Source organism: Trachypithecus francoisi, unplaced genomic scaffold (assembly GCF_009764315.1).
Source record: "Trachypithecus francoisi isolate TF-2019V2 unplaced genomic scaffold, Tfra_2.0 Lachesis_group6, whole genome shotgun sequence".
Classification (NCBI taxonomy): domain Eukaryota; kingdom Metazoa; phylum Chordata; class Mammalia; order Primates; family Cercopithecidae; genus Trachypithecus; species Trachypithecus francoisi.
This window is the reverse complement of record NW_022681471.1, coordinates 109,025,771-109,034,782: the sequence shown is the minus strand read 5'-3', so window position 1 is coordinate 109,034,782 and position 9,012 is coordinate 109,025,771. Positions and strand designations below refer to the sequence as shown.

Below are 9,012 nucleotides of genomic sequence, written 5' to 3'. Positions count from 1 at the left end.
AGCAGCCTTTAGTGACCTTGATGAGTAGTTTCAAAAGGTGTTGGGAGTAAAGGCATGATTGAAAGAGGGATTTGAGTTAAGAGAGAATTAAGGAGAGACATAAGAGGTAAGAACAAGTCAGCACTTTGGGAGGCTGAGGCAGGTAGATCACGATGTCAGGAGTTCAAGAGCAGCCTGGCCAACATGGTGAAACCCTGTCTCTACTAAAAATACCAAAATTAGCCAGGTGTGATGGTGCATGCCTGTAATCCCATTTATTCTGGAGGCTGAGGCTGGGGAATTGCTTGAACCAGGACCAGGGAGGCGGAGGTTGCCGTGAGCTGAGATTATGTCACTGCACTCCAGCCTAGGGCTACAGAGCGAGACTCTATCACAAAAAAGAGGTAAGAGAACAAGTGTTGAAAAATGAACATGTTTCAGTTTCACGTTTGAGGGGAACAAAGAAATGGAGCTGAAACTGTAAGTGGGAAGTACGGTCAAGAGAGGATGTTTTTAAGATGGGAAAATAATAGCATAGAATACACACAGGAATCACCAGGAAGAGAGGAAGAAATTGGTGATGCAGGAGAGAGTAGAGCTAATTGCTGGAGCCATGTCCTTGAGTAGGTAAGAGGGAATGAGATCTAGAACACAGAAGGTGGGTTCTGTCATCAGAGCAAAGACTGGTGATCCAGTGTTGGGCACCAATGCAGCCCCATGGGAAGATATGTTGACATGAGGCTAGGGAGCAACTGTTTACTGATTGCTTCAATTTTCTCAGATAAATGAGAAGCAAGGCCATTGACTGAGAGTGGGGAAGGAGGTATTGGAAGTGTGAGGAAAGGGGAGAGAATAAAATAGCCATTCAGACTCGAGATTCTCAAACGTTGCTACATACTAAAATGACCTCAGAGAGCATTTAAAAATTCCAAAGGCCAGATGATTGTAACCAAGATAACTTTACTCAGAATCTTGGGGTGATGCCTTGCTTTATTAGTTTTTAAAGATTCCCCAATATTTAGGTAAATTTGAGATTGAGTAAGATTGCTGAGTCATACTAGGAGCCAACTTGAATCTAGTGGTCATGAATTCAAAAGGTGACTAGTCAGAGAGATTATGTGTTTTCCTCCAGAAGTTTCCATAGCATGAGAGTGAACAGTGAATGAGTGGAGAGTTGGTGGTAACCGGGGTTTAAGATTTATCAAGTGGGCACCAGATTTGAGAGGGAACAGAGCAATGTAAAGATACATTCAAAAAAGTGTTTACAATACACCATGGAATTTATGCTTGATAAAAAGAGAAGTGATGCCATGAAGGGCATAAGGAATAGTGAAAAGCCAGTAGAATGAATGGATTGGAGGGCCTGGTAATATCAACGTATTGTTGGAATGGGGTACTAGACGAAATCATCTGGAGACTTAGAAGGTGGAGGTCAGAAAGTGTGATGTTTATAACTGCGTTTCTAACAACATCTATCGTATGACCACAGAACAAAATGACCAAGGCAGGGTGGAGGACAAGGTCTCTGGAGTCAAAAAGTTCAGTGAATTACTAGGGCAAGATGGTGAGAGAATTGTTTTCAACAGACACTTAAAGTACCAGAAGTTATGACAAGCGTCGTATGTTGGAGAGGGTAACAGTTATGCAGGAGCTAAAATCTTCAAGGAGTGAGGGGATGGTACCACCCATACTTAGATAGCTCCAGATACTGATTCCATCTTTAAACATTTTGAACAATGCAACAATGTTAATTTTCTTATACTTTATTCAGTAGACTTTCATGTGTAGTCAGGTACTAGCATTTTCCTTTTTGCCCTATTTTTATTCTGGTTAGTAGTAATTCACTGGTTTCTAAAGCTAATTGTATCATCATTGCTTTTTACACTTGAAATATTCAGTCATTATTTATACAGAGCCAATTTTTCTTCTTGAAAGAATGTATCTCTTAGCTACAAGAATGGTCCAGCAATGGTAATAGAATTATTCTCCATGGAGAATACCTTTTTGCTTCTCTGGCTCTCCCTTTTAACATTAGCCTTAATCCAATAGCAAAATCAGCAATCTTAAAACAAAAAGAAAAATAATGATGTTTCTGAAAGAGAGAGTCAGAAACATTACCAGCACACTGAATATGTATTTCAATCTCTTGGGTAACAAGTTTGTTTTTGTGATGGTTGTTTTTTGTTTTCCCTTTGGTAATGGCAGTGTATTCTGGGGAAAAATGCAGTGTGTTGATTTTTTTAAAAGCCTATTAAAAATTTCCAAAGTTAAAAATGCCTGAAGCCCTTAATCTACCACATGAAATTGTAAATGATCCCCAGTGGTGGAGTTCTCTGTGATCCAAGTTCATCAGAGTTGACTGATGGATATTTTCAGATCATTCCTGAAGTTACAGTGCATTTCAACAATCAGTATTTGAGGTGTAGTATACAAATGTTCATCTTTCTATGACTGAGATGGCAGAGCCTTTTAGCTAAGACTCAGTGTGATTTGCTACCTCTATCTACATCGATCACCAAACATGCAAATCATCTTGACTCTCAGGGGAACCATGACTCATTCATTGAGATAGAATGGTTCTCCCTCACTTGGCTGGAACTCTCTTCTCTCACCTCCAATGTTTTGCACAGGCTGTTTCACAAATGTGAACAAACTGATTTCTCTGCCATCCCAGTTTTTTCATCTCTTCAAATTGATGTTTTTTCCCAGCACATCTTTACTGTGCGAGATCATATTCCCACTCCATTAAGTGTTACTGACCATTCTTACCCACTCATAATTATATATCAAATCAAACGTCTGTTAACATGTGTGAAGTTTATTATAATCAGTCTGTGTTATGTTCTCTGTTTAAATTATCTTATCTAATTTTTATATTAATTTCTTAAATAATTCTTTTGTCAAACATGTATAACTTAGAGTTGAAATAGCCTAGTGTAAATCTTGAATCTTACTCCCTGTACCTTCTGCCACATTGTCCATTTATGATGCTTGTAATTAGTTTGTAGATTTTACTTTTTAAGTGAAATATTCCAGAGCAAGAGTTTTCTGTCAAGAGGGAGTTTGCAGTTAGGTTGAGGACAAAGGCATATATGGGTCACCTGGCTATTTTTTCTTTTCTTGTGTGCAGCATATACATTCTTTATTTCTGGCGTACTTCCACAAACAAGTCTGTTAAGGCTCAAGGGTCCAGTATCTCAAATCTGATAAAATATTATGCTTAGATCAGGCACGGTTGCTCACACCTGTAATCTCAGCACTTTGGGAGGTCAAAGCAGGAGGATCTATCTCTTGAGCGCAAGAGTTTGAGTCCAGTCTGGGCAACATAGCAAGACCATGTCTCTACTAAAAATTAAAAAAAAATTAGTCGGCCATGGTGGCGCATGCCTGTAGTCGCAGCTACTCAGGAGACTGAGGCAGGAGGACCACTTGAGCCTGGGAGATTGAGGGTGCTATGATCTATGGTTGTGCCACTGCACTCCAGCCTGAGGAACAGAGTGAGACCCTGTCTCAAAAGAAAAAGAAAACAATTCTGCTTAGTCCCATGCTGTAGGTAGAATGAGTCTGGCTTTTAATGGCCTGCCTTGATAAGAGGTCCGGTGCACTTTCTCACACATCATGCCATGTCCCTCAAAGGAGGACTCCTTATTAACATTGACACTAAATAACTGATAAGCTAATCATGGAGTTTAACTTAATGCACCTGAAAAAGATCCTAAAAGGATCTAAAAATCTCTTGGGTTTTTTTTCTTTTCACAGAGAAGGAAAATTGAAACAGTCATCTTTCAGGACTCCTGAACCAATGTTTTTTCTGTTATGCCATACTACCTCTAAAATAATTGTTTGCTAATAACCAGCTATATGCAAAGAAATGTATTAAGGCATTAAAAATGTTTGAAGAGATGATTTATTCCTCGAGGCCCTTAACATCCAGTTGGCAAGATAATGCAAACTACCTGTGCCTCTCTTACACTTCTTAGCACGATGTCTATATTTTGTGATGGTCTATATTGTGTTTTCTTCTCTTCTCCTCCCAGCCCTGTCTTCCTGTTTACCATCTGAATGTGGTAAAAATGCATATCTGCCTTTCTTCCCACTGCTGAAATAGGGCCTGGCTGATAGTTGGCATTCACTGCAGTTAGGAGAAGGACTGAAGAGAAGCCTGCACTTTCTCCTTTTTTGTACATGCTCTTCATTAATCCTGAAGTATCCTAACTCAACCCCTAATTATCCCCAGCCCTTTAAGCCTTACCTATCTCCCTTTATCCTTTGCCTGCCTCACTGTTCAAACCCCCTCTCCCATCACTGCTTTTGGGTTTGCATCTACCTCCTGTCCCTGTTTTATCCTATTGTATTTATGCATATGTGTTCAATATTTATTAAAATCTTAAAATATACCAGTACCTTAAATAAGAACTGAGGGATAAAGCAGATATCCCTCAAATTTGAGGATTTTTTTTTTTTTCTATTTTTTTCCTCCAGAACTGATCAGTGCCACAAAATATGATGAGGGAGCAAGGTGTCTGTTTTCTCTTTCAATTTCATTGTTCTAAAGACAGCATGTTCAGTGTAGGTGCTGTGTATCCATTTCCTGTTTAAATTTACAGTTGTTTTCCAGTGGTGCTGCCTAACTCTTTGCTGATAGCTATACTTGACATTAGGTCATCTGGGCAGCTTGCTGTAATCATCTGTGAGCAAGCTCCTCAGGAACCCACCAGTGGGCACTAGAATAAAAAATTGCATTCAGTCTTATAATTTCCTCATTTATAATATGGGTATAATTATAGTACCTTCCTTGTGGGGTTCTTGTGAGGATTAACTGAATCATTGCGTGTAAAGCACTTCGAATACAAAAAGCTCTCAGTAAATATTATTATTCTTATGGCGCTCTTCAGTACCCGAAATATAACACCACACTATTTGCATTCAGTACCTTTCTTTTGTGGAAGCTTCTATTCAAACAAGGGTATGTATTTTATTTATTTTTAACATTTTGCTTTTGAGAGAGCTTGAGATACATTTCATAGTTGCTTACAAGCAAAGAGAGACACCAATAAATTGAATTCTGCATCCTGCATCATAAGGTAAGTGCTGAAATGCAGTGATCTTACCATAGGATCAGTGCTTCTGCCACTAAACCTGAGTGTCATCAACCTTACTGGTTCTTTACTTAGATACTCTTGTCCAAAGTTCTTAAACATATCAGCAATACTATCATGCATCATTCTTTTATTATTATTTTTATTTAAATAAAAAGCCTACAGCACCCGGTATTCCCACGCAGTCTCCCACTCAAGTACTAACCAGGCCCAACCCTGCTTAGCCTCTGAGATCAGTCATGTTCAGGGTGTTCAGGGTGGTAGAGCCATAGACTCATGAATCATTCTTAACTGCATTTTAGCTGGGAAACATCCTGAATTAAACTATCATTTCTTATAACATGAGTATGTTTTAACCATATTAAATAACTTCTCCAAATATGAATACACATGCATATCATTTGGTCTAGATGGATCCTTGACTGTAATTTACTTTGCTGAAATGTTTATCTCTCTATCCACATTTGAATTATTTAAATTACTTGGAGAGCCAAGGTGGCTCCCAGACTAAAATTTCCCCAATTGTCCTTCCACTGCTATTTGTTCATGTAGGAAATTTCTCCTTTCTGTACACAGACATCAGAGTATTCTACTCCAAAGAGGCCCTAGGATTTTTATCTCTTCCCCTTTCCCAGTCTTTCTGACAACTCTCCTTCCATTGTTTTAAGCAGTATTAAAATTATCCAAATGTTCATCATTGCCTCTTTCTACTTTCAATATTCCTCTAGCAGTGCTGCTAATCTAAAGCATATGCTCCTGATTCTCTTCCCTCATGACTTATGATTTATAATGGATTAGCATGAGCCTAGGAGCCATGTACTTCCTCTTGTCCCAGACATATTTAGAGCTTTCCAATTTACACTGATATTGGAGTTTGTCATGGGGGCATTTTTGTCCATCTATTTTTATTATATTTTAGTCAACACTGCAGTATATTTCCGTATCATATTATTCTGATATAAATAAAAATCATAAGGTAAAATACAGGTATTCATTATTTTCATGGTACTTATCTTATCCACTGAGTAACTTTGACTATACTTTAAAAATTCTCAGCGTATTTAATAGATTAAAAATTATAACCTGGACTGAATTAGAGGGAATGAAAGTATGTCACAAAAATCTTTCTTTCTGAAAAGTTTTCAACAATGTAAGTACAAACACTCTGAGGTTTCTGGAAGTTAGTACAGAGAAGGCATAACAAATACGTCATTATTGTCAATATTTTCAATTCACCACTTCAGGTAGGATAAAGGATGTTAAAATATTTTTCTTTCAATATTTAATATCACTAATAGGACCAAGAACATTGGAATAGCATGTGTGTGACATATGCTCAAAGTTCTAGAGCAGTTGGTTCAATATTCGCAAATCAATAAACGTAATCCAGCATCTAAACAGAACCAAAGACAAGAACCACATGATTATCTCAATAGATGCAGAAAAGGCTTTTGACAAAATTCAACAGCCCTTCATGCTAAAAACGCTCAATAAATTCGGTATTGATGGAACGTACCTCAAAATAATAAGAGCTATTTACGACAAACCCACAGCTAATACCATACTGAATGGGCAAAAACTGGAAAAATTCCCTTTGAAAACTGGCACAAGACAGGGATGCCCTCTCTCACCACTCCTATTCAACATAGTGTTGGAAGTTCTGGCTAGGGCAATCAGGCAAGAGAAAGAAATCAAGGGTATCCAGTTAGGAAAAGAAGAAGTCAAATTGTCCCTGTTTGCAGATGACATGATTGTATATTTAGAAAACCCCATCGTCTCAGCCCAAAATCTCCTTAAGCTGATAAGCAACTTCAGCAAAGTCTCAGGATACAAAATTAATGTGCAAAAATCACAAGCATTCTTATACACCAGTAACAGACAAGCAGAGAGCCAAATCAGGAATGAACTTCCATTCACAATTGCTTCAAAGAGAATAAAATACCTAGGAATCCAGCTTACAAGAGATGTAAAGGACCTCTTCAAGGAGAACTACAAACCACTGCTCAGTGAAATCAAAGAGGACACAAACAAATGGAAGAACATACCATGCTCATGGATAGGAAGAATCAATATCGTGAAAATGGCCATACTGCCCAAGGTGATTTATAGATTCAATGCCATCCCCATCAAGCTACCAATGAGTTTCTTCACAGAATTGGAAAAAACGGCTTTAAAGTTCATATGGAACCAAAAAAGAGCCCGCATTGCCAAGACAATCCTAAGTCAAAAGGACAAAGCTGGAGGCGTCACGCTACCTGACTTCAAACTATACTACAAGGCTACAGTAACCAAAACAGCATGGTACTGGTACCACAACAGAGATATAGACCAATGGAACAGAACAGAGTCCTCAGAAATAATACCACACATCTACAGCCATCTGATCTTTGACAAACCGGAGAGAAACAAGAAATGGGGAAAGGACTCCCTATTTAATAAATGGTGCTGGGAAAACTGGCTAGCCATAAGTAGAAAGCTGAAACCGGATCCTTTCCTTACCCCTTATACGAAGATTAATTCAAGATGGATTAGAGACTTAAATGTTAGACCTAATACCATAAAAACCCTAGAAGAAAATCTAGGTAGTACCATTCAGGACATAGGCATGGGCAACGACTTCATGTCTAAAACACCAAAAGCAACGGCAGCAAAAGCCAAAATTGACAATGGGATCTCATTAAACTAAAGAGCTTTTGCACAGCAAAAGAAACTACCATCAGAGTGAACAGGCAACCTACAGAATGGGAGAAAATTTTTGCAATCTACTCATCTGACAAAGGGCTAATTTCCAGAATCTACAAAGAACTCAAACAAATATACAAGAAAAAAACAAACAACCCCATCAAAAAGTGGGCAAAGGATATGAACAGACATTTCTCAAAAGAAGACATCCATACAGCCAACAGACACATGAAAAAATGCTCATCATCACTCGCCATCAGAGAAATGCAAATCAAAACCACAATGAGATACCATCTCACACCAGTCAGAATGGCAATCATTAAGAAGTCAGGAAACAACAGGTGTTGGAGAGGATGTGGAGAAATAGGAACACTTTTACACTGTTGGTGGGATTGTAAACTAGTTCAACCATTATGGAAAACAGTATGGCGATTCCTCAAGGATCTAGAACTAGATGTACCATATGACCCAGCCATCCCACTACTGGGTATATACCCAAAGGATTATAAATTACTCTACTACAAAGACACATGCACACGTATATTTATTGCGGCACTATTCACAATAGCAAAGACTTGGAATCAACCCAAATGTCCATCTGTGACAGACTGGATTAAGAAAATGTGGCACATATACACCATGGAATACTATGCAGCCATCAAAAAGGATGAGTTTGCGTCCTTTGTAGGGACATGGATGCAGCTGGAAACCATCATTCTAGCAAACTATCACAAGAAGAGAAAACCAAACACCGCATGTTCTCACTCATAGGTGGGAACTGAACAATGAGATCACTTGGACTGGGGAAGGGGAACATCACACACTGGGGCCTATCATGGGGAGGGGGGAGGAGGGAGGGATTGCATTGGGGAGTTATACATGATATAAATGATGAATTGATGGGTGCTGGCGAGTTGATGGGTGCAGCACACCAACATGGCATAAGTATACATATGTAACAAACCTGCACGTTATGCACATGTACCCTAGAACTTAAAGTATAATAATAAAAAATAAAAAAATAAAAAAAAATAAAAAAAAAAGTTCTAGAGCAGTGCTGTTCAATAGAATTTTCTGCAGTATTGGAAATTTTCAATATCTGCACTCTCCAATATGGAAGCAACCAGCCACATGTGGCCATTGAGCACCAGAAATGTGGTTAGTGTAACTGACCTGATGCTGAATTTTAAATTGTCTGTACATTTATTTTAATTAAATTATAAATTTAATTATAAATAGCTACATGGGGCTA

General features: G+C 38.4%; 1 pseudogene; it reads right to left on the bottom strand.

Moving 5' to 3' along the window:
* Positions 1-5,234: 5,234 nt before the first annotated feature.
* Positions 5,235-5,352, bottom strand: LOC117078702 (annotated as a pseudogene).
* Positions 5,353-9,012: the final 3,660 nt, after the last annotated feature.